Consider the following 27,113-nt stretch of genomic DNA (forward strand, 5'->3'; position numbering starts at 1 on the left):
CAGTGATGCTTATTCATCTGGGAGACTAATCCTAAATCTCAAATCCAAGCTGTGGGGCAAATAAGGCACCCAGGGGAGACTTTCTGTGCACCTGAGCACTCAGAGACACGCTCCACTTGCAAACACGTGAAAGAACCTGAAAAAGTAATCTTTTTTTAAGTCTTTAAAACATGAGAGAGCTTATCAAGACAGGGAGGAATTGCTAAGCCAATATGACAGAGAAACTGCTTACGTGGATAGGTACATCAACTTGGAAGAAAGGTTTGCCCTAAGGGTACTTGTAAAGCCCAGAAATTTTTAGATTTCCTACTGACAGCCTAAGGGGGCAAGGAGGATAGAAATGACAGGTTTGGCAAGGTCTTTTTTTTACAGTAATGGAACTGTTCTAAAATAAGCTTATTGTGATGGTTATATAATTCTTTATATATGCTAAAAATTCGTGGACTTGTACACTTAAAATGGATGAATTGTATGATATGTGAATTGTATCTCAATAAAGGTTGGGGGGGGAACTCAGTGAAGTGAGATCACTTTCTATTTGAGGGCAAAGTTAGGGGGAAACTGTCTTCTAGAAGCTGGCTGGCCTCTCCCTTCCCCACCCCAACTGATCTGCTCTGTTGCCAGGCACATGTTTACCTTAGAGACAGAGCACCCCCCCCCCTCAGGGTTCTGAGCCTCAGTTGAGACCCATAGAACACTGGCCCTTGGAGGCAGAGCTGTGGAGCCGTACACAGCCATGGAGGGCCTGCTGCCTGCCATCAGATCCACTTTCCAGTTGGTCCTAGAGCCCCTGTGGGGTGCCCTGCTGGTGATTTCTGAAAGCTGGAGACATATTTCAGTTCTCCATGAGTTTCCCTGGGACATGCTGGCATATAATGTAATACTGGTTTTGACAGCGAAGAAACGACACATTTGGAGAAGTGTGAAGGTGCTCGGCAAAAGGTGTTTGGCCCACGCTAAAGTCTGTGGAAAAGGTAGTGGGAATATGGGACCAATGACACAAGCTGATGATGCCCTAGGGCTGCCCGGGGTGGAGGCCAGTCTTCCCACATTACAAACCTTATGCTTCTCAGCAGTAAGTACTAACCGCTGTAGGCTGGCACTTCAGAACACCATTGACTTTCTGAAAATGGCGCAGAAGACCCAGCCTCCTAAACTTTCCCAAGTGACTGGTGATAGACCCATCTTAAGAATGTCAGAGAAGAATGGAAAACAACTTTGGAAGAAAATAATGGACGATTTGAATGGAAACACTGACGTTCTAGAGAGTCCAGTACTGCTCGCCCAAGAAATCGCGAGATGGAAGCAGAGACTCCAGGAAACGGAGCAGGAGAAAGAAAGGCTAGAGCAGTCGAACGCAGGAATGCAGCGGGCTCTGAAAGAGAAAGTCAGCCAGTTAATACCACTGGGTGAAAACCTTCTGAAGGCCATCCCCTGGCCTTGTCTCCTTGGAGATCTCTTGGGTCACGTCAACTGGGAAGTCAAGCAAAAGAGGGAAGCAGAAAATGACAATCAGCCCATCCATCGGTCAGAGGGTGATCTGAAGGGTGTCACTGACGATGCTGATTCCAATGTGTCCCTTCAAAGTGCTGAAGAGAAAAATGAGGAACTAGCCAGACAACTGTGGGAAGAAAAGTGAATCAATGATGAGCTTATGGGACAAATAACAGATCTTCGAGCCAAGGAAGCCTCTTTGCAGACGGAAAATTCACAGCTTCAAAGTGAGATTCAGCAGTTGAAACGGAAGCTTCAACTTCTGCCTCAATTATATCAAGAATACACCAGGGAACTTGAGAGAAAATCATTGGAGAAGGAAGCGCAGTGCTCAGACATTGAGAAGAGTCTTTCCTACACGTGTGGAAACATCGAGTCCGCAACTCAGATTCGCAACTTCTACAAGAAGATGGCCGAAGACACCCGCAGAGAACTGGAGGAGAACACCTCGCACTGTCTAAAGGACATCCTCTTCTATGCGAATAAAGTCCAGGAGAGCTGGATGGCAGCTGTGCTCACCGAGCGAAAAGTCAAGGAGCTAAGGAAAGAAAATGATCACATCAGGCAAATGTTGGCCAAAGCGGAGTTCAACTTCCCGCCTTTCCCAAGTGGCCGTTTTGCTCCTGCTCCCCCACAGGCAGCCCACGGAGGCCCAGACGTATCAGGGGACCCCCTGGATCCTCAGCACCCCCAGGAAGGAGAAGAGCCAGGCCGCGAGGGCTCACGCATCCAGGGACACCCGCAGGTTTGACTGAGCTCACTGCAACCCGGTCCTGAACGCCCACAACCACGGCATAACATCTGCATGTGTTTTCTGTCTTTGAAGTAGTTTTCACTTATCTCTTTTTGGTTTAGATACTGCTATTTAATTGATATTACAATTGCTTTTATTTAAGTAGATTTAGCATTATAGTTTTCAGATAGTATTTCTCCAGTAAAGTGTCATTTCCTGTAATTCTTACAAATATATTGTTTTCACATCATCAGACCCTCTAGAATTAGATAATATTAAGTATTGTATTTTGATTTAAATTAAAGATCCACAATTACTTTAACAACTATTGAAATTTGGCATGGATACAAACATTTAAAATAAGATTTTTCTATGGCATGAGCATTTTTGTAGGCCATTTTGAAACTCACGAGCACGTATTAGAAGTCTGTACAAGTAATTTAATATATATCTGAATAAATTTTGATTTAAAAAAATTGGAAAAAAAAATCCACTATTCCAACTTCATAATATTTTGATTAGACTAGCTTTAAATTCATAAATTAACTTATCGTAGTTTAAGGTTTACAATTTTTTTCTCCTCTTGTTAACTTTTTTAAACGTTTTTCTTTTGTTTAAGATATTGTTTGCTCTTTAGACGTTTCTAAATTTTATGCAGTGAAAATGAAGGTTTTTCCCTTGATGGCAAGCAAACACACACACACACAGCCCACCATGCCGATTCCAAGGCACCCTGAGTCGGTATGGCAGGAACCGAGGATAATAGAACAGTAAAGAAAGCTGCAAAATTGTAAAAAAATTTTAAAGAAAGAAAGAAAGAAACCATGCTCACACAATTTGTATAATATACTTAACTCATATACACACAAAAGGAGAGTTGCCCAGAAAGTGAGGAAAAAGCAGGGGGAGACTCCCAGATGCTAACAACAGGGGAAGCTCTTCCCAGCCCTGGGACTGCCTGGAGGGAGAAGGGGGGTGCAAGTGGGGGGCTGTCCTCAAGGAAGACAAAGATTTGCTGCAGGTACACATGACAGCCACCAGAGGGCATGGGAGCGCAGGCCAGGGGAGTGCACAGCAATAACTTGGAGAAGGACCAGCACACTTGGGTCTATACAATCTAAAGTGTGTGTGTGTGTGTTACTGCATTAATTCATATCCGTTTATTTAGTACAGGCAGATCTCAGAGATCGTGCAGATTTAGTTCCAGGCCACCACAATAATGCAAATGCCACCATAAAGCAAATAATTCAATAATTAATATTTTTCTGGAAGTCATTTTTTTTCTGGTTTCCCAGTGCACACAAAAGTTATGTTTATTACACTACACTGTCATCTAGTAAGTGCACAATAGCATTATCTCTAAAAAAATAAAAATTAAACCATGTTGAATTAAAAAATATTTTCTTGCTAATAAATGCTAACCGTCGTCTGAGCTTTTAGCACGTTGTAATCTTTTGGCTGATGGAAGGGTCTTGCTTCAGTATTTGCTGACTGATCAGGGTGGTGGTTGATAGAAAGCTGTGGCAATTTCTTCAAAGAAGACAACTACGAAGGTTGCCGCCTCAGCTGACCCTTCTTGTCACAAAAGACTTCGCTGTATCGGGCAGCGCTGTGGAGGGATGTGAAGAAATTAGAGCGCTGTTGGGTGGGAATGTGAAACACCATAGCTGCTGTGGAAAACAGAGTGGAGGCTCCTCCAAAAATTAAAAAGAGAGATACCATATGATCCGGTAATCCCACTTCTGAATATGTATCGCCCAAAACTGAAATCAGGATCTGAAAGGGGTACCTGCACTTCTAGTTTCATAGAGCACTATTCTTAGTAGCCCAGGAGAGAAAGCCATACAAATGTCCACCAACGGATGGATGGATGGGCTCAGAGAATATGGTATGAATGAGTAAAGAAAACGTAACATTATTCTGAAAAGAGAAGGAAATTCGGTCACACGCTACAATATGGATGAACCTTAAGGATAGTATCCTATGTAAAATAAGCCAGTCTTACACACACACACACACACACACACACACACACACACACACACACCAGATATTGTCTGATACCTCTTATATGAGATCTCTAAAGTTGGTGAAAAATAAAATAAAAAAAAAAGCAGTCCAACTCCTACAAACAGAAAGTGGACCCGTGCCTGCCACGGGCTGAGGAGTGAAAGGAATGGGTGGTTATTGCCTGGGTATAGAGTTTCAGATTTGCAAGATTAAAATTTCTAGCAATCTCCTGCTCAACTTTGTGAATTTAGATAATAATACAAAACTACCAAACTTAAAAAGAATTAAAAGGGTAGATTTCATGTCATGTGTTTTTTACCACAATTTGAAAAAAAAAAAAAGAAAAGGAAATGTGAGATTTGGGATTTGAGTGGTGGGGAATTAGACTTGAGCTCTGTCTCCGACCAATGACTTCACCTCTCTACGTTTCGGTTGAAGGAGTTGATCTAAATAATTTTTAAAGGTTCTACCCAGTTCTAAAATCTAATTGCTTTATAATTATAAAGAGAATATCTTAGCCATTGACTCTAAGACAAAGACCTCTATAGTACAAAATGTTGACCTCCTTATCTTCCAAAAAATCCCTCCACTACACCTTGTCAGTCGTATCAGACAATCAATTCACATTGGATGCTCAGTGATCAGCATCTCACTAAAGTAATTCATGCTGAAAACAACATGATGATAACTTGAAAAAGGACGTTTACCTCAAGCCGAAGGAGGACCAAATTTTAAATATTCATATTATGCTCATTATATTTTTGATCACTAATCTTTACTGGATGTGTATGAGAAAGATGAGAGCAAAGGTCATTAGAAGAAAGAAAACTATCTCTGAAATGACCCTGATATCAGGTGAAGATCATCTGAATGCAGGAAGTACTAGAGGGATGGAAAGGAAGGAGCAGAATTACGACAGGTTGAGGATGGAACTTGGTGGGTATTAGACAGCAAAGGATCAGAGGATTTTCTAAGGTTTCAGTCTGGAGGGATGGGGGTAACAATGAAACAAGCAATGTTTGTAGAAAGGAAGGTGCATATGTCGAAACACACAGGAGAGAGATTGGGTCCTGGGATGAAGAGGCATCCTGGGGAGACTGCATGGGTACTTCTACATAGTGTTTGAAGAGAGACAAGAGCAGCAAGGCCTGGACCGATCCTTGGGGCACAGCGGCAGTTAAGCCAAAATCCTCACACTTGCAGCAGGTGTCTTCGGTGTTACAGAGTGTAATGAATAAGAAAGCTTATGAACGAGGAAGAAGAGGCCCTGGCAGGGGTGTAAACAGGGAGGAGGAAGTAACCAAGACAGAGAAATGAAGCCAAAAGGGGCCAAGGGTGAGACAAAAGAGCGCCCTGCAGCAGAAGTCAGAGGAAGGGGCTGGTGGGGAGGTGTTGGTTAGTGTATCTTTGCTGCCAGAAACGTATGGGAAGGAGGACATCCAAAGTGAGAAAATTCCTGAAAAGGCAGGAAGGGAAAGATTTCCAGGCTCAGACAAGAGAATCAAGTTTGGAAATCGAGGAGGGAACGGTGGAAGGATGCGTGTAGAAAGAAAGGTTATTTGTTGGAATGTATGGCCACAAGCCACAGCAAAAGAACTTTGCTAGCTCAAGTAGAAAGGAATTTATTTGGAAGGCTTTGGGGCAACTCCCAAAATGCATGCGAAGACCAGATAACCAGACTCGGCAAGAGGGCTGAACCAAGGGAGACTGGGCCTAAAAAAGACAGGTGAGCTCCAAGCACAGCATGAGCTTGGGTTAGGCCCCATCACTGGTACTAGACACATACCAAGAACACAGGTGTCATCTGGTCTCCTCTACGGTCACCTCAAAGCTCTGAAATCCCCAACTGTCCTCCCAAGATTCAAAAGCCCGGTGCCAAGTGTCTTCTTAGCTAACCCTCCATTATCTACCCACTCTCCCCCCGCCATGACTTCTAAGAGCACCTGACTATTCCGCTTTCTGAGACATACTTGATGTCCCACCAGATACCCAGGGCAGACATTCTTTACAAAAATAAGGCTCTTACAAAAACAAAATAAAACAAATGAACCAAAAGCCTCAAAGAGTCAAAAGTAGTCAAAACAAGAGACACTTGTCTACCACTTCCCACCTCGCCAATTCCCAGACCTGCATTTCAAAACCAAAAGCAAAACAACGTATATGATGCAAAAGTCTTCTGCCTCACGTAAAAACAGTCTGCCTTCGTACCGCCGAAAACACTCTACTTCCCAGAGCAAGCCATTAAAATCTCTCCACTCTATCCAAGCTCCAGCCCCAAGACCCCCGACTGACACCCTTTCCTTTGGTTTGCATTCTCTAGCAAGCTTGTTCTGGTATTTTGCAAACCACAAAGCAGTGACAAAGTCAGACAACACTAATGCATGTGTAAACTTGGTGGAAAGAGATTGAAAAGGAAGTTAAAACACTGAGATGATACAATAAGGCACGAAACTCTGGGTAATGGCTTTCGTTCTCTTCTCTGTGGCAGGTCTCCGCTGTGGGTAACATCAACGGCTTCCCTACGCCAGAGCCCCCTCCACGTCTACTTTGCCTTCAGCCAGCACTTTTGCAGCTGGGGACACTTAATCCTCGGGGTGAGCCTGTGACCCTCAATGTCACACATGAAGATGTCGGCTCTGGGTCATCCTGCGTGTATAGGATTACAACAGCCTTTCAGAACTGCCTTTCACTAACTTTTTCTTTCTTTTTAAAACATCCTTTGGTTTTCTATCGGGCAAGAGCAAAAATAAGATTACTTGATAGTAAATCGCCTCTACCGTACAATTACAAAATGCTGCTCTTTACCACATTGTAAGATTTCAATACGCAGCCAGCCTATTTCTGATTTCTTCATGGGGACTAATGTGATATAATAACAAAGATGGCTGTATCCTCACCAGGTAATTCAAATCCCCACTTAAATCCTCCACAAGTGGCCCCAACTTTTCTCTTGTCCAAATAAAGACTAAGACGCAAGATGGTTTAGGAACAAATGAAAACTCCATCGCCTTCAACCGAACTCTAGCTCTATCTGTGCAAATAGTAAGCAGTATTTCCCTCTGATTAAACCATCTTTCATTTAAAGAACTATTTCACACTTGAAATTCTTAGGCCATATGCAACTGTTATGGGATAAACTGCGTTCCTCCAAAATTGATGTTGATGTCCTAACCCCAGGTAACTCAGAATGTGAATGTATTTGAAGATAGGGCCTTTTAAAGAGTGATTAAGCTAAAAGGAGACAATTAGGGTGAGCCTAATCCAATCTGACTGATGTCCCAATACGAAAAGGAAATTTGGACACACAAAGGGACACCAGGGACATATACACAGAGAAAGAAGGCAGCCATTTGTAAGCCAAGGAGCAAAGCCCCAGAAGAAACCAAAGCTACCTCTACCTTGATCTTGGATTTCCAGGCTCCAGACTGTAGGAAAATACGTTTCTGTTGTTTAGCCCCCAGTCTGTGGTACTTTGTTATGGCAGTCCTAGGAAACTCATACAGCAACCCGTACAAAGAGACCAACTGAATTATTAGTAAAGAAAACAATGTATGAATTGCCATCTACTTTCATTGGTGTTTTAAATATTTTTCCCATGTCATGAGTGGATGGATTTTGTAATTCCCAGTAGGAAAACATACCTGAAAAGCCTAATGGCAAATCAGTTGTAAAATGTTTTTGCTGTGTCGGGGCAGGCAGTAAGGACTGTCTTCGAAGTCCCCCGACTTACTTTATTAGAAGGCCAGATACATGCTGGCTGCTTGCATGACTGTGTCCCTCGTTAAGTGATCTGTGTTGTTTTTCTTTCAGCAAAGGCTTTATTTGTTTAAAAGACATGAGTCTTGACTTCCAAATTCAAGTGACCATTTGCAGATAAGATTCGTAAGTGTCCTAGGTCCACTGCCCCCACCTCAGACTCTCAGACAGGGAGTGTTGTACAGGTGACTTATGAATGAAGTAATCCCAAAGGCAAATTAAGTCAGAAGATCAGGAAAATAAAAAGGAGGAAGCCAAATAAGGACATGTCTTCAAGCAACGTTTTACAGATAATCACTTCAGGTTTATCCCACGATGAGGATCACTGGATCATGAGAGTGTAATTTGCACCTCAGCCCTGTCCTGACCCAAGGCAACAGCCATGGAACTTTCCAACTCCCAAATCCATCAGTCACTGGCTTAGGGGAGAGGAAATTGCCAGACTCTACCAGGCCAATCCTTTGGGGGGAAAAAAAAGAGCTTCAGAGGCTGTCTATTGGGACCAAAAGTGCCTCAAAGTCCTGGGGCCCCAAAAGTAAAATAAAAGGGACTTGAGGAGGTCTGGTGGGAATACCAGCATTATACATCACAGTAAACACTGAATCATTCTTTTTCTTCAGCTCATCTGGAAGATTATGGGTCATATTCTGGAAAGTCACCTAGACTTTTGGGGTCTGCATTGCTTTAAGAACTTCAGCATCACTCAGATTTTTATTAGGTCCAGATATTCCTATCATTTCTACCATGCCCCGCCTCCTATTCCAGGCATTCCTTCCTCAGGGAAACCAGCTGAAATGAGCTACCTGAGCTATAGAGTCTCTGTGTTCCCTCTTCCTCTGCCCCGCGCCCCACCTTCTTCTCAAACCTTCTTCACCCGGCCCATCCTCTTTCTGAGGGTCTCTCTCTCTCTCTCTCTCATCACATCCTTCACTCCTACTCTCTGATGTTCTACATTTTTCTGGACTCTTGGTTGGATTTCTTTCAGCACTGTGCTGGCATCCTTATTGTAATCTGGTTGACAAACAAGAACAGTATCATGGGCTGACTTTCCGCAGGGTCTTAGAAGACTGCGTGCTTTCTCCCGCCACCCCGGGCTGGGTTGAATTAGGACTTACATTCAGGTCTCTGTCATGGCCTCCAGTGGGAGCATACACGTTTTGCAGTCTGAAAAGTCCCTTGATTTCTTGGCCTTTATATTGACTAATTGAGAATTTGGCTTAATAGGATACAGCAAAAGTAGGCATAAGAGAAATGTGAGTCATATGCTGATACAATTTATCTGTGCCTGTGGAGCCTGCTCAGGCCTAATCTTTACATAGTGCTTGGATAGGGTGACGCTTTGCTGAATGGAATAGATACACAGGTCATAATGAGTAACTCAGGGCCTAGGGTCACCTGGTTTTCCATAACCAGGAGTTCAGTTTTTATCAAGGCCCAATATCAACCCCAAAGCTCTTTCTGTAGAAGAGAAGAAATTCCTGCTAAAAAGTAACTTGACTAAATCCTCAGTGGTCTGGGATTCTCCTCTTGGGGTTTGTCATTGTCTCCTCCAGTATCTTGATATACTTCCAAAACTTTAAGTGCCATTTATTGGATCTGCTTAGACTGCAATCTGGACCGTCTAGGGAAAATTGTTCTGGATCCCATTCCAATTGGGACACTGTATTAATTTTCTAGGGCTGTTCTGTTGTAACAAATTACCACAAACTCAGTGGCTTCAAACAGAAGGAATTTATTCTCGCACTGTTCTGGAGGCCAAAAGTTAAGCATCAAAGAGTTGGCAAGGTTGGTTTCTGCTAGAGGCTCTGACGAGAATCTGCTCCATGCTCCTCTCCTAGATGTTGGTGCCTGTGGCAATCTTTGGCGTTCTTGGCTTCTAGATGAATCACTCCAATCTCTGCCTCTGTCTTCCCATTGGCCTCCCCTCTGGGTCTGTTTGTATCTTTCCCTTTTCTTATAAAGATATTTATCATTGGATTTAGGGTACATGTGTTTATAAGGGTGATCTAAATCTAGGATGGTTTCCTCTAAGATCCTTGACTTAATTATGTCTGCAAAGACTCCTTTTCCAAATAAGATAACATTTACGGGTCTTGGGATTTAGGACGTGGACATATATTTCAACCCACCATAGAATTATTTCTGATTACTCAGTTATTAGCTTTAAATATCCATCCAAATCTAACATATATTCTTACTAGTACACAATACAAGGTGGAGGAAACAAAGGAAACCTGTCTTTTACTTTGGAAAAAAATACCCCAACATCTCTAAGACTATGAGGTAGTAGGGTTTTCACAGAATTTATGTCCCTTTCCATGACATACATAAGTTTTACTAAGGCCAAAGAATTTTCTTGTATTCATATTCTAGCAGCTCATGTCACCAGTATATTTGGCCCATGTAATATGTTATGAATGAGTGAGACAGTCATGCCTCTGTAGACTAAATTGTGGCATGGAGCCGAACAGTTGAAATAATTCTGAGGTAAGATGGTTATGACATGCTGTTAGATATCTACCTACGTAAAATAAACTATCCCAGTGGATCAACAGGAGCACTTTTATTGCTTTGCTCCTCGAAAGAGATCACCTCCAAATAATAAATGCAATTGGAGTTCCCACCTGCTAAGCTTTAACAATTCATTTTCATTCTCCAAGACCAATCCAAGATCAGTTGACCTGGCCAAACCTGAGAGTTAAGTAAAAACAAAATAGAAATCACCATCCTCACATCTTGAGCCTAACTTAATGCCCATCACCCAGTGTGATGAGCACTGCGTCTTACACACAACCGATAAATTATTGAACACTATGTCTGAAACTAATGATGTACTATATATGTTGGCTAATTGAATTTAAATAAAAATTAAAAAAAAACATCATCCTCATATTTTCCCAGGAAAAAATTTTTTTGGGGTAGCATTAAATTTAGACATTTCTCCATAGAAATTGTAGTATCTTTGCTTTATTAGTTTGATAGCTAAAGGGAGCTCCATAGGCTTCAACTTGGCTCTTCTTACCTTAATAGCTCTTGTATCAAAATCTGGAAAGCCAGTTCTTCCAGGATAGAGGGTATACATAGCAACTACATGCTCACCAACCAGATAATTGATTTTGTATCAGATAAAAGGGTTTGTGATCTACTAAAAGTATGAGAAGCATTTGTGAATCAAAACTCCATTTGTTTCTTGACCCTTGTAAGACTCTATTATGACCAGTGCAAAGCAATGGTACACTGAGATCCCAAGAAGTGATGTTACATATAGCCAGTGTCCAGTGACCCTCGGAAGATTTGAGTAGCTCATTCTCTTTAGGGGGAAAAACAAAAAAACCTGCTACATAGCTGAAGGGAAGTTAAATAAAAGATTTAATCTGTGTATTTCTGACTTTTTTTTTTCAAAACCTCAAAGGTACTCAGTTTGAGAATCAGGCAGTGAGGTATGACATTTTGATCCAAATTCTATTCTCTCCAGACCAGGAGCTAATTTTCAATTATAAGAACCACGAGAAAGGGGATTTCCACTTTGGAGAAGATGGACTCTTCCCAATATTTTTCAATATGGACTCTTCTCAGTATTTTTCTCTGTTCCTCTTACTAAGTACAACTAAAAATCCTGGATGTCTTCTCTATTTAAAGGAGAAACAGAAAAATCCACAAATACAGTTGGAGACTTCAACACCCCTGTCAACACTTGATGAAACAACTCAACAGAAAATCAGCAAGTATAGAGAATACAAGATACCCTCAACCAATAGGATCTAAATGACATTTATACAATATTCCACCCAGCAACTGCAGAACACACATTATTTAATTGCCTGTGAGACACATATCTATATAGACCATGTTCTGGGCCATAAAACAAACCTCAACAAGTTTAGAAGAACTGCAGTGATACAGAGTGTGTTGTCTGACCACAGCAGCATGAAACTAGACATCACTCATGGAAAGAAAACAGGAAAATCTTCAAACACTGAGAAACTAAAAACACACTTCTAAATAATACATGGATCAAAGAGGATGTCTCAAGGGGGAAAAAAAAAAAAATTAACCTGCATGAAATTATGTAAACCCTCATTCCTTCTTTTCAGCTCTCTGGGGTATGAGGGCAGCTGTCTCATTCTATCTTTATGGAAGATTCCATGCCCAGTGAGCCTTCTAATGATAGAGACACCATGGCCCCAATACTGACTCTCAGTGGGCACTTTTTTCCATATTACCACATGCAATAATTACATCAGTTATTTAAATATTTAAATGTGGCTTTCAGAATCCTGTTTCTTTTTTTTTTTTTAATTTTTTATTGTTATGTTAATCCCCATACATTACATCATTAGTTTTAGATATAGTGTTCCACGATTCATTGTTTGTGCATAACACCCAGTGCTCCATGCAGAACGTGCCCTCCTCAATACCCATCACCTGGCTAACCCATCCTCCCAACCCCCTCCCCTCTAGAACCCTCAGTTTGTTTTTCAGAGTCCATTGTCTCTCATGGTTCTTCTCCCACTCCGATTTCCCCCCCTTCATTCTTCCCCTCCTGCTACATTCTTCTTCTTCTTTTTTTCTTTCTTAACATATATTGCATTATTTGTTTCAGAGGTACAGATCTGAGATTCAACAGTCTTACACAATTCACAGCACTTACCAGAACACATACCCTCCCCAGTGTCCATCTCCCAGTCACCCCATCCCTCCCATCCCACCCCCCACTCCAGCAAGCCTCAGTTTGTTTCCTGAGATTAAGAATTCCTCATATCAGTGAGGTCATATGATACATGTCTTTCTCTGTTTGACTTATTTCGCTCAGCATAATACCCTCCAGTTCCATCCACATCGTTGCAAATGGCAAGATCTCATTCCTTTTGATGGCTGCATAATATTCCATTGTATATATATACCACCTCTTCTTTATCCATTCATCTGTTGATGGACATCTTGGCTCTTTCCACAGTTTGGCTATTGTGGACATTGCTGCTATAAACATCGGGGTGCACGTACCCTTTCGGGTCCCTACTTTTGTATCTTTGGGGTAAATACCCAGGAGTGCAATTGCTGGATCATATGGTAGCTCTATTTTCAACTTTTTGAGGAACCGCCATACTGTTTTCCAGAGTGGCTGCACCAGCTTGCCTTCCCACCAACAGTGTAGGAGGGTTCCCCTTTCTCCGCATCCCCGCCAACATCTGTCATTTCCTGACTTGTTAATTTTAGCCATTCTGACTGGTGTGAGGTGGTATCTCATTGAGGTTTTGATTTGGATTTCCCTGATGCCGAGTGATGTTAAGCACCTTTTCATGTGTCTGTTGGCCATTTGGATGTCTTCTTTGGAAAAATGTCTGTTCATATCTTCTGCCCATTTCTTGATTGGATTCTTTGTTCTTTTGGTGTTGAGTTTGATGAGTTCTTTATAGATTTTGGATACTAGCCCTTTATCTGATATGTCATTTGCAAATATCTTCTCCCATTCTGTCAGTTGTCTTTTGGTTTTGTTGACTGTTTCCTTTGCTTTGCAAAAGCTTTTTATCTTGATGAAGTCCCAATAGTTCATTTTTGCCCTTGCTTCCCTTGCCTTTGGCAATGTTTCTAGGAAGAAGTTGCTGCGGCTGAGGTCGAACAGGTTGCTGCCTGTGTTCTCCTTTAGGATTTTGAAGAACTCCTGTCTCACATTGAGGTCTTTCAACCATTTGGAGTCTATTTTTGTGTGTGGTGTAAGGAAATGGTCCAGTTTCACTCTTCTGCATGTGGTTGTCCAATTTTCCCAACACCATTTGTTGAAGAGACTGTCTTTTTTCCATTGGACATTCTTTCCTGCTTTGTCAAAGATTAGTTGACCATAGAGTTGAGGGTCCATTTCTGGGCTCTCTATTCTGTTCCATTGATCTATGTGTCTGTTTTTGTGCCAGTACCATACTGTCTTGATGATGACAGCTTTGTAGTAGAGCTGGAAGTCCGGAATTGTGATGCCGCCAGCTTTGCTTTTCTTTTTCAACATTCCTCTGGCTATGCGGGGTCTTTTCTGGTTCCATACAAATTTTAGGATTATTTGTTCCATTTCTGTGAAAAAAGTGGATGGTATTTTGATGGGGATTGCATTGAATGTGTAGATTGCTTTAGGTAGGATTGACATCTTCACAATATTTGTTCTTCCAATCCATGAGCATGGAACGTTTTTCCATTTCTTTGTGTCTTCCTCAATTTCTTTCATGAGTATTTTATAGTTTTCTGAGTACAGATCCTTTGTCTCTTTGGTTAGATTTATTCCTAGGTATCTTATGGTTTTGGGTGCAATTGTAAATGGGATTGACTCCTTAATTTCTCTTTCTTCTGACTTGTTGTTGGTGTATAGGAATGCCACTGACTTCTGTGCATTGATTTTATATCCTGCCACTTGACTGAATTCCTGTATGAGTTCTAGCAGTTTTGGGGTGGAGTCTTTGGGATTTTCCACATAAAGTATCATATCATCTGCAAAGAGTGAGAGTTTGACTTCTTCTTTGCCAATTTGGATGCCTTTGATTTCTTTTTGTTGTCTGATTGCTGCGGCTAGGACTTCCAATACTATGTTGAATAGCAGTGGTGATAGTGGACATCCCTGCCGCGTTCCTGACCTTAGGGGGAAAGCTCTGAGTTTTTCCCCATTGAGAATGATATTCGCTGTAGGTTTTTCATAGATGGCTTTTATGATATTGAGGTATGTACCCTCTATCCCTATACTCTGAAGAGTTTTGATCAAGAAAGGATGCTGTAGTTTGTCAAATGCTTTTTCTGCATCTATTGAGAGGATCATATGATTCTTGTTGTTTCTTTTGTTAATGTATTGTATCACGTTGATTGATTTGCGGATGTTGAACCAACCTTGCAACCCAGGGATAAATCCCACTTGGTCGTGGTGAATAATCCTTTTAATGTACTGTTGGATCCTATTGGCTAGTATTTTGGTGAGAATTTTTGCATCCATGTTCATCAGGGATATTGGTCTGTAATTCTCCTTTTTGATGGGGTCTTTGTCTGGTTTGGGGATCAAGGTAATGCTGGCCTCATAAAATGAGTTTGGAAGTTTTCCTTCCATTTCTATTTTTTGGAACAGTTTCAGAAGGATAGGTATTAATTCTTCTTGAAATGTTTGGTAGAATTCCCCTGGGAAGCCATCTGGCCCTGGGCTTTTGTGTTTTGGGAGATTTTTGATGACTGCTTCTATTTCCTTAGTGGTTATAGGTCTGTTCAGGTTTTCTATTTCTTCCTGGTTCAGTTTTGGTAGTTGATACATCTCTAGGAATGCATCCATTACTTCCAGGTTATCTAATTTGCTGGCATAGAGTTGCTCATAATATGTTCTTATAATTGTTTGTATTTCTTTGGTGTTGGTTGTGATTTCTCCTCTTTCATTCATGATTTTGTTGATTTGGGTCATTTCTCTTTTCTTTTTGATAAGTCTGGCCAGGGGCTTATCAGTCTTGTTAACTCTTTCAAAGAACCAGCTCCTAGTTTCGTTGATCTGTTCTACTGTTCTTTTGGTTTCTATTTCATTGATTTCTGCTCTGATCTTGATTATTTCTCTTCTCCTGCTGGGTTTAGGCTTTATTTGCTGTTCTTTCTCCAGCTCCTTTAGGTGTAGGGTTAGGTTGTGTACTTGAGACCTTTCTTGTTTCTTGAGAAATGCTTGTATTGCTATATACTTTCCTCTTAGGACTGCCTTTGCTGTATCCCAAAGATTTTGAATAGTTGTGTTTTCATTTTCATTGGTTTCCATGAATTTTTTTAATTCTTCTTTAATTTCCTGGTTGACCCGTTCATTCTTCAGTAGGATGCTCTTTAGCGTCCATGTATTTGAGTTCTTTCCGACTTTCCTCTTGTGATTGAGTTCTAGTTTCAAAGCATTGTGGTCTGAAAATATGCAGGGGATGATCCCAATCTTCTGGTACCGGTTGAGACCTGATTTATGACCTAGGATGTGATCTATTCTGGAGAATGTTCCATGGGCACTAGAGAAGAATGTGTATTCCGTTGCTTTGGGATGGAATGTTCTGAATATGTCTGTGAAGTCCATTTGGTCCAGTGTGTCATTTAAAGTCTTTATTTCCTTGTTGAGCTTTTGCTTAGACGATCTGTCCATTTCAGTGAGGGGGGTGTTAAGGTCCCCCACTATTATTGTATTGTTGTCGATGTGTTTCTTTGCTTTTGTTATTAATTGCCTTATATAATTGGCTGCTCCCATGTTAGGGGCATAGATATTTACAATTGTAGATCTTCTTGTTGGATAGACCCTTTAAGTATGATATAGTGTCCTTCCTCATCTCTTATTACAGTCTTTGGTTTAAAATCTAATTTGTCTGATATAAGGATTGCCACCCCAGCTTTCTTTTGGTGTCCATTAGCATGGTAAATGGTTTTCCACCCCCTCACTTTCAATCTGGGGGTGTCTTTGGGTCTAAAATGAGTCTCTTGCAGACAGCATATCGATGGGTCTTGTTTTTTAATCCAATCTGATAGCCTGTGTCTTTTGATTGGGGCATTTAGCCCATTTACATTCAGGGTAACTATTGAAAGATAGGAATTTAGTGCCATTGTATTGCCTGTAAAGTGACTGTTACTGTATATTGTTTGTGTTCCTTTCTGGTCTATGTTGCTTTTAGGCTCTCTCTTTGCTTAGAGGACCCCTTTCAATATTTTTTTTTGTAGGGCTGGTTTTTTATTTGCAAATTCCTTTAGTTTTTGTTTGTCCTGGAAGCTTTTTATCTCTCCTTCAATTTTCAATGACAGCCTAGCTGTATATAGTATTCTTGGCTGCATATTTTTCTCATTTAGTGCTCTGAATATGTCCTGCCAGTCCTTTCTGGCCTGCCAGGTCTCTGTGGATAAGTCTGTTGCCAATCTAATGTTTCTACCATTGTAGGTTACATATCTCTTCTCCCGAGCTGCTTTCAGGATTTTCTCTTTGTCTCTGAGACTTGTAAGTTTTACTATTAGATGTCAGGGTGTTGACCTATTTTTAGTGATTTTGAGAGGGGTTCTCTGTGCTTCCTGGATTTTGATGCCTGTTTCCTTCCCCAAATTAGGGAAGTTCTCTGCTATAATTTGCTCCATTATACCTTCTGCCCCTCTCTCTCTTTCTTCTTCTTCTGGGATCCCAATTATTCTAATGTTGTTTCGTCTTATGGTATCGTTTATCTCTCGAATTCTGCCCTCGTGATCCAGTAGTTGTTTATCTCTCTTTTTCTCAGCTTCTTTATTTTCCATCATTTGGTCTTCTATCTCACTGATTCTTTCTTCTGCCTCATTTATCCTAGCAGTTAGTGCCCCCATATTTGATTGCACCTCATTAATAGCCTTTTTGATTTCTACTTGGTTCGATTTTAGTTCTTTTACTTCTCCAGAAAGGGTTTGTCTAATAACTTCCATGCTTTTTTCAAGCCCAGCTAGTATCTTTAAAGTGATGGTTCTGAACTCTAGATCTGACATCGTACTAATGTCCGTATTGAGTAGGTCCCTGGCAGTCGGTACTACCTCTTGTTCTTTTTGTTGAGGTGATTTTTTTCCGTCTTGTCATTTTGTGCAGAGGAGAATAGATTAATGAGAGAACAAAATGCTAGCAGGGTAACAACGTCCCCAGAAAATATACTCTAAACAACTCAGAAAAGACCTGAAGTAGTGGGAAAAGAAAGGGAAAGAGAGAAAAAAGAAAAAGAAAGAAAAAAAGAAAAAAGAAAAAGATAAAGATAAAAACAAACAAAAGCAGAACAAAACAAAACAAAACAATAACAGAATGTGATCAAATATGATCAGGCTGGTTTATAGATCAGTGCCACACACTAGATTTTGGGTGTATTTTGGTCTGTTAAAAGAAAGTGCCTCCCAAAATTTTAAAGAAAGAAAAACTTATATATGTACAATAATAAGGGTTGATATGATGAAGGAATGGAATATGACTGTAAGATGGAAATTATAAAAAATTTTAAAAAAGGATTTGATAAGTTGTTTGAAAAAAGAAAGAAGAGGATTAAAAAAAAAGAAAGAAAGAAAGAAAAAAGGGAGAGAATGTGATCAGCCAGGGGAGTAGAAAAAAACCATACACTAGAGATTTAGAGTATATTTTGATCTGTTAGAAGAAACTATCTCAAGATTTTAAAGAGAGAACAACTTATATATATATGCCAAAAATACGAGTAACTACTATGAAGGGATAGAATATGACTTTAAAAATGAAAAATAAAAATGTTTTTTTTTTTTTTTAAAGGGATTGATAAGATGTTGGTTGAAAAAGGGAAAAAGAAAAATTCAAAAAAAAAAAGAAAAAAGAAAAAAGAAAAAAAGACAGTTAAAAAAAATAATTAACTTTGAAAGACTGAAGAATCATGGTAAAAAAGCCATGAATTCTACGTGCAGTATTCCCCTAGCGCTGGAGTTCTGCCGTTCTCATTGATCGGTAAACTTGGTCTTGGCTGGCTGTTCTCGCTGATCTTCTGGGGGGGGGGCCTGTTGCCGTGGTTCCCAAATGTCTTTGCCGGAGGCAAAATTGCCCCGCCCTTGCCGGTCCGGGCTAAGTAATCTGCTCGGGTTTGCTCTCCGGAGCTTTTGTTCCCTGCAAGCTTTCCGTACAGCTTTGGAGGCGGAGAGTGAAAATGGCGGCCTCCCAGTCTCCGCCCCGGAGGAGCCGAGAACTCGGGGTCCCGCTTCTCAGCGAGCCCCCAGAGAAAAGCAGTCAGTTACTCCCGTCTCCCCGATCTCCGGCCACACTCCACGCTCACCCGGCCTGTGACCGCGCCTTTCTATCTGGCACCCGACCCGACGTGGAGTCTCCAAACCCAGCAGATCCCCGCGGTGCGCTCCCGCACCTCTCCTCCCGGGGGAAGAAGGTGAGTCTCCCCGGATCTGCCGCTTGTTGGGTCCCTGCTGGAGGAGCAGTGGCCCGACTGTGCCGCGGATCACGGTTTATAGCAACCCTGAGCTGAGAGCCCGCACCTGGGCTCTGTCTCTGCAGCCGGCTTCCCTGCTCCGATACCTGGGAGCTCTGCCGCACTCAGGCACCCCCGGTCTTTCTGTGACCCCGAGGGTCCTGAGACCACACTGTCCCGCGAGGGTTCCACCCCCCACTTCACCACCAGAGTGACGTCCCTCAGCGGAGCAGACTTCTAAAAGTTCCGATTTTGTGTTCCGTGGCTCTATCACTTGCCAGAAGCGGCCGACGGAGGCCCCTCCCCCACCGTCTATCCTGCCGAATAACGCCTCGGATTCACTTCTCCGCACGTCCTACCTTCCAGAAAGTGGTCGCTTTTCTGTTCAGAGAGTTGTTGCTATTCTTTTCTTCGATCTCCTGTTGAGTTTGTAGGTGTTCAGAATGGTTTGATCCCTATCCAGCTGAATTCCTGAGAGGAGACGAAATGCAGGTCTCCTACCCCTCCGCCATCTTGCTCCGCCCATCTCCTTCCTTTTACTTTAATTAAATAAATACTCATCATCCTTTAGCTTTTAACATAAAAGTAATAACTTCTGGGATACCATCCCTGACTCACCAATACAGGGTGTGTTCCCCAAATAGAGAACCCCACAGAGGATGCAGCCTCATGGCAAGTCAGACCATATGTATAAAGACACATTCCTAAATTAGGCAAATTCATGAGGAACGTCACCTTCAGTTCTCAACAGAACTCTATGGGGTGCTTGGTTTTATTACTGCGTGAAAGATGGGGACTCTGAAGCCTAAGGACTTAGGGACTTCTCCAAGGCCAAGGCTACATAGGTAGCAATGGGAGGTGCCAATTTTCTCTCCAAATACCATGAACATCAACCTATTATTTGCATCCCTGGTGTGTCCCAGCCTTCCCGACAGTAGAGAGATCATGGTTTCCGTAATTCCTAACACATCATCCTTAAAAGCCCAGGCTGGAGCTGGCTGAAGCTGCCAAGAAAACAGCCAATTAGTGCTCTGTTTGGGGTTCCTTTTCCTCTGTATTACTGCACTCCTTGAAGACTCCTTCCTTTGTTTATCCACTGAAGTTCAGCAGACCCCCTGGGGCTTGCTCTACCATGGAATCATCATAATTAGTCCAAAACGACAATTCTATTATACTTTCACTTTTATCTCCGGAGATGCCCAGACACCTTGCCAACACTCAGTCTGTACTTTTGTCTGAAGATGGGACCAACTGTGGGAGGAACTGGGAAGTCCCCTTATGGAAGCAAATGTTGTAAAAGAAAATTGGTATCTGGTTCCTGTCCCTTCTGCATGTGTAATATGTGGGGGTTAACAGAATGCACTTGTAATTTATAACTCTATGCTGACAGATATAAGCTCGGCAAAGGCAATTTTAGGGTGGGGAGAGGGATGACTGTTATATCTGGAGTGCTCTATGTCTCAGAATTTGACTGTAAGTCAACTTATTCATGGCAATCAACTTGGAATGAAGGGTTTCATGGGATGTAGGACTTCCGGTGATAAAGCTGGGACAGTGCAGAGCAAAATAAGATGCGCTGGTTGCTTTACCTAACACAGATACCAGCTACGTACCAAGGTTTGGCAAATGACCTGCCACCTATTTTTGTAAATGAAGTTTTATTGGGATACAGCCATGCCCATCTACTTATGAATGGTCTATGGGTGATGTCCCACTATGCTAGCAGAGCCCAATAGGTGTTTAGAGGGAGACCATATGGGCCACAGCGCTGAGCATACTTACTACCTAGCACTGCACAGAAAAAGTTTGTCACATCCTGATCTATATTTCACTTAGAAAAGATCTTGAAGACGATGTATGCAATGATGTCTAAAGATTTTGGGGCACCTGGGTGGCTCAGTCAGTTAAGGGTCTTACTCTTGATTTCGGCTCAGGTCATGATCTTAGGGTGGTGAGATCAAGCCCCGGGTCAGACTCCACGGTCAGTGGGGAGTCTGCTTCTCTCTTTCTCCCTCTCTCTCTGCCACTTCCCCCACTTGTGTGTTCTCTCTCTCTCAGATAAATCAATCACTCAATCAATCACTCAATCAATCTTAAAAAAAAAAAGATGTCTAAAGTATTCATCAGAGAAAACCAAACCCACATTCTTTCACTTTATGATCAACCACCATAAAATGGCTTTATATAGTGAAGTTCTGATACAGACATCCAATTACTCCTTAATAAGAGGGAATGCTAACCTTTCACCAGAAAGACCAAGAGAACAGTTGCTATTTTATCTAAAATGTTCTTTTTTGTCTAGGTTCTCTTTTTCCTGGGATTTAGCTTCCTGCTGTTCAGGTTAGTTTGTAGATCTATAAATCTCTCAATGCTCAAAGTTGGGGTTTTTTTCCTTAATTTTATTAAGTTTTTAAATTTTAATTCCAGTAAAATCATCATACAGTGTTTATTAGTTTCAGGTGTACAATACAATGCTTCAAATATTCTATACATTACTCAGAGCTCAACATGATAAGTGCACTCCTTAATCCCCATCACCTGTATCTCCCAACCCCCACCCACCTCCCCTCTGGTAACCATCAGTTTGTTCTCTATAGTTAAGAGGCTGTTTCTTGGTTTGTCTCTCTCTCTCTCTCTTTTTTCTTTGTTCATTTTTTTCCTTAAATTCCACGTATGAGTGAAATCATATGGTATTTGTCTTTATTTCGCATAGCATAATACCCTTCAGCTTCATCCGTGTCATTGCAAATGGCAAGATTTCATTTTTTTAAAGATTTTATTTATTTATTTGTCAGTGAGAGAGAGCACAAGCGGGGGTGTGGCAGGCAGAGGGAGAAGCAGGCTCCCCACTGAGCAAGGAGCCCAATGGGGGACTCGATCCCAGGACCCAGGGATCATGACCTGAGCCAAAGGCAGATGCTTAATCGACTGAGCCACCCAGGCATCCCAAGATTTCAATCTTTTTATGGCTGAATAATTTTCCATTGTATATGTATACCACATCTGCTTTATCCATTCATCTCTTGATAGGCAATTGGGCTATTGTAGATAATGCTGCAATAAACACAGGGGTGCATCTATCCTTTCGAATTAGTGTTTTTGTATTTTTGGGGTAAATACCCAGTAGTGTCATCACTGGATCATAGGATAGTTAGAGTTTTAAATTTTTGAGTAAATTTCATACTGCTTTTTACAGTGGCTACACCAGTTTTCATTCCCACCAACAGAGCACGAGAGTTCCTTTTTCTCTACATCCTTGTCAACATTTGTTGTTTCTTGTGTTTTTAATTTCTCAATGCTCAAAATTTTAGGATTTTTTTTTTAAGTAGTCTCCACGCCCAGCCTGGAGCTCAATGTGGGGCTCCAACTCATGAGATCAAGACCTGAGCTGAGATCAAATCAGATGCTTAAACAACTGAGCAACCCAGGTGCCCCAAAGTTCTAAATATCAAGTTTTTTTTTTTTTTAAAGATTTTATTTTTTTATTTGAGAGAGAGAGAATGAGAGAGAGCACATGAGAGAGGGGAGGGTGAGAGGGAGAAGCAGATTCCCCGCCGAGCAGGGAGCCTGATGCGGGACTCGATCCAGGGACTCCAGGATCATGACCTGAGCCGAAGGCAGTCGCCCAACCAACTGAGCCACCCAGGCGCCCTAAATATCAAGTTTTTAATGTATAAATTTCTATGGATGATTGTCTCCCAAAGCTATTCCTGCTATGATGTTGACTGCTTGCTTTGTATATAAAAATGGACTCTAGAGGGCACCTGGGTGGCTCAGTTGGTTAAGCGACTGCCTTCAGCTCAGGTCATGATCCTGGAGTCCTGGGATGGAGTCCCACATCGGGCTCCCAGCTCAGCGGCGAGCCTGCTTCTCCCTCTGACCTTTTCCCCTCTCATGGTGTTTCTCTCTCTCTCGCTCTCTAATACATAAATAAATAAAATCTTTAAAAAAAAAATGGACTCTAGAATTGGACTCTGGTTCAAAGTATAGCTTAGCCACTCACTGGTGAGTGGTCTTGAGTAGGTTCAACTCCTTGGGACCTCAATTTTCTCATCTGCTTAGTACAAATACTATTATGGTATGTTCAAAGAATTAATGTAGCCAGAGTACTAAGCACCAAAGTATACACTCTAAGCATTCAATACATTTAACCTACTGTTTATTAATATCACCATTATTAACAACTCCTTAAATCATTACTTGGTCTATTATTCTGAAGTTATAAACTTTAACTTCCTTCTTGGTGCCTGTATTAGTCAAGGTTCTCCAGAGAAACAAAACCAATAGGAGATAGATAGATAGATAGAAAGATAGATAGATAGATAGATAGATAATGATTTATTGTAAGGAATTGGCTCATGGAATAGTTCAAAGGCCTGAGTGTTGGTGGTATAGATTCTGGGTCAGGTGTGAAGGTCTGAGAACCAGGAGCACTGAGGGCAGGAAGATATCTCAGCTTCAACTGTCAGACAGAGAGAGATTCAGACATTTAAGAGTTTGGGTTGAATGATGCCTACCCACACTGCACAGGGCCATTTGCTTTAGTCAGTTCACCTTTTCAAATGTTAATCTCTTCTGGAAACATCTTCACAGGCACACCCAGAAATAATGTTTAATCAAACATCAAACACACCCAGAAATAATGTTGAATCCTGTGGCCCGTCAAGGTCACTCATAAACTTAACCATCACAGCGTCCAAACTAGAACACATCCCCTTCTGGACAAACAACTGAACGCAGTGGTAATACCTTCTCGCACAGATCTTCCCGAGTAGCACTTGCTCAGAGACATTTGTGTTGAACGTCTCGGGACCCACTCTGCGGGCTGCATGTACACATGGGCCCCTTGAGGCATGCCATTTCCTTCATCTCTACAGCTCAGTGAGAAGCAGAACCGTCCCTTCTCCTGACCTCAACTGAGCACGTCCATGTCACACAGTTAGGGAGCAGTGATCTAGATCCCAAGGCCTGTCCTTTTCCTCCAAGTCCAGCGCTTTTTTTTATTGTCTCCTGTGTCTTTTGAGATAATCCCTAGCGCCATCGTTAAACAAAAAGCAGTGGGCAGTCTTAAACATTGAAATGTTGCTCAAAACCTCCTTAGTAGGGACAAAAGAATCTATTCCTGAAGGAAGAAAGTTGAAATTCAATGTATTCAGGTTGAACTTGCTGCATCCTAGAACCTTAAGCCTGGATGGTTCAGGCGATTAAGCATCCGACTCTTGATTTTCAGGTCATGATCTCAGGGTCATGAGATTGAGCCCCTGCATGGGGAGTCTTCCCTCAGCGTGGAGTCGGCTTGTCCCTCTACCTGTGCCCCTCCCCCCATTTGTGTGCTGGCTCTCTCTCTCTCTCTCAAAAAAATAAATAAATAAAATCTTAAAAAAAAAAAAAGAACATTAACTCTCTGGCATTGTTCTCTCAGACCTTCTGAAACCTCAGAGAGATTAGAGGACATTTTGAGATTAAGCATACGGGTCAGAGAATGAGGATAGGAAGGCCTCTTGAAACTCCACTACAGATATTGACTTTAAGCATAATAGTCCTTTAAGGAGAATGTTTAACTGACAACATAGACTTTTTTTTTTTTCTTTCTTCAGATACCTCTTGTGAAACCTATTTTGACCCAGAATGTTTATTTGGTGATGATGATCAGTGAATTTTTACGTTGAAGGGGACTTCAGGGGTGACGCTGAACAATGCATTTTGTGGCCAGCGACAACTGAGGCTCAGGAAAGCTGAGTGACATGCCCAACGTCACACCCCAAGGAAGGAGAAGCACCACTGATAGGACCTAGATCTCTTGATTCTTAGTTAAGGGTCTCTTCAGCTGTGAGCCTTTCCCTGTAGATCCCTTGTTACATTTTTCTACCAGCTACAAATGTCCTCCCAAGTGTAGCTTTCTCGGAGAGCCATGAGCCTGGAGCGTTAAGGATATGCCATGTGGAAGTCAGCCAAATCTTAAACCTTTCTCTCTGGCCTGCCTGGTCTTAGCCTTGTTTGTGACCTGGGTTCTAGCTTCCATTCGGACTCCCTATTTTTCCTCCTCTCCTCTGTGCATTTTTTTTTTTTTTTTGGATTTTAGTAGGATTGATAAAGTTTGCTTTTGTCTGCACTCAGGATATTACTTAATAAAATACAAGGTCACTTGTGTGAATGAGAGTCAACATATGGTAGTGATTATGTGGTAAAGGAACAAAACCCCAGCGAGGGAACACAAAAGCACATTTTCTGCTGCCAACTAGCAGCACTCACTGAGGGAAGCAAATAGTCTGCCTGTAATTCTGTCAACAAGCCTGAGGCACAGACTCTTGAAAATCCCAGAAGTGAATCTGTGAGTGAGGGGAAAAGCCCTAATGAAAGAAAATAGAGAAATGAGCTCTGTGCTGAGCAGAGTCACTCCCTGTGGCATTGTGATTGGGGCGCAGGCATCCATCCACATACACTTGGGCTGAAGTCCCTGTCTCCCACCCTTGTGAACTTTACGTTGTTGGTCACATGGCACAACCTCTTTGAGACATAGTTTATTTTCAACAACAACAAAAAGGGGAATACTAATAATACGTATTTTGCTGAGTTATTGTACAGGTTGCAAATAGTGTCTGATACTAGGCATGAGAACTCAAGACTGTTAGCTATTATTATTATTATTATTATTATTATTATTACTAGCACCTTCCGTCATTATCATCTTAGTCTAAGGCATCATGATTGATCTTACCTGGCAAAGATCAGTAGTTCATAAGAACTTCCCGACGAGTTATACATACAAACTATTTATATTTAATATATGTGTGTTTGTGGATACAGTTACACAATCTTTTATCCAAAATCACAGGTCATACACACTTTAGAGAAAAAAAAAAGAAATCAGAACTTTGGAAATATTAGATAAGTTATACAGGGCACATAGCGTATGCTATGTAACAATCCCAGTGAATTCCTGAGTAGTGCCCTACAATCAGTCACATTCACTTCATTGTCAGGGGTTCCCAAGACCATCCCCAGACCTGGTGATTTGCTAGAAGGACTCGCAGAAGTCAGTATATAGTCATGCTCATAGCTATGAGTTATTATAACAAAAGGACACAAAGCAGAATCAGCAAAGATAAAAAGCTCAAGGGACAAAGTCCAGAGGAAACCAGGCATAAGCTTCCAGAGCCTTCTCCCAGGGGGATCACACAGGATGCACTTGATCTCTCCAGCTACATATGTGACAACACATGTGACATGGCATCTACCACGGAAGCTCATTGGACATTCAGTGCCCAGGGTTTTTATTGGGGACTCGACACATAAACACCCTTCACCTTGCACAGACCAAAATTCAAGACTCCCATAAGGAGAAATAGGTTTTCAACATAAGCCACATTGTTTCTATGAACAGCTGAGCATAGTAAGCCGCTCTTATGAGTCAGGGATGGTGGCAACCCTCCCAAAATGCAAGTTTCCAGATGCCAGTCAGGAGCCAATCATGCAGAGGCCTTTTTAAGGGGGAGCAGTCTCAGGCCTGCTGCGCTCACTCTTCCCACGCAGCTTTCTGTAGCAAAATCTGTGAATAATTACACGAAGAGTCATGAAGACTCCAAGCAGCCTCATGCCACTTTGGGTCAGGCTTTGCCACCAAATCAATTCAGATTAGGTCAGGTATTGCTGTAAAACATGTCATGAAAGCCTCTGGTTTTCAGAACTTCTTGGGTTTTGGAATTGCCATGAAGAGATTAAAGCTGTTTTGTTCTCTCTCTCTCTTTCTGCCTTTTCTTTCTTCCTTCCGTTTTTCCTTTATTCCCTTCTCTTCTCCCTTTCTCTCTCTCTCTCTCTTTCTTTCTTCTTAACTTTGCCTTTGCTCAATCTAATTATTAAGGAAAATGTATACAGTTGCACAAAAGTCAGGAGGTGAGAAATGCAAGCGTTACATACCATTACAGGCTTTATACCCTACATGGTGGTATGATGTCCCTTGAAGGGAGATTGTGATAAATGTAGGGCAAACCCTAAAGCAATGACTAAAATAACCAAACAAGTGGTTCAGCTAATGAGCCAAAAAGGAGATAAAATGGAATCCCAAAATTATATTTAATTAATTCCAAACAAGATAGAACAACAGAAAAAGGGAACAAAAAACAAATGAGACAAATAGGGAACAAACAACAAGAAAACAGAGTTAAACCTAATGATATCATTGATTACATTAAAAGTAAAGAGCCCAAACATTCCAATTAAGA

Source organism: Halichoerus grypus, chromosome 8 (genome assembly GCF_964656455.1).
Source record: "Halichoerus grypus chromosome 8, mHalGry1.hap1.1, whole genome shotgun sequence".
In the NCBI taxonomy this organism is placed as follows: domain Eukaryota; kingdom Metazoa; phylum Chordata; class Mammalia; order Carnivora; family Phocidae; genus Halichoerus; species Halichoerus grypus.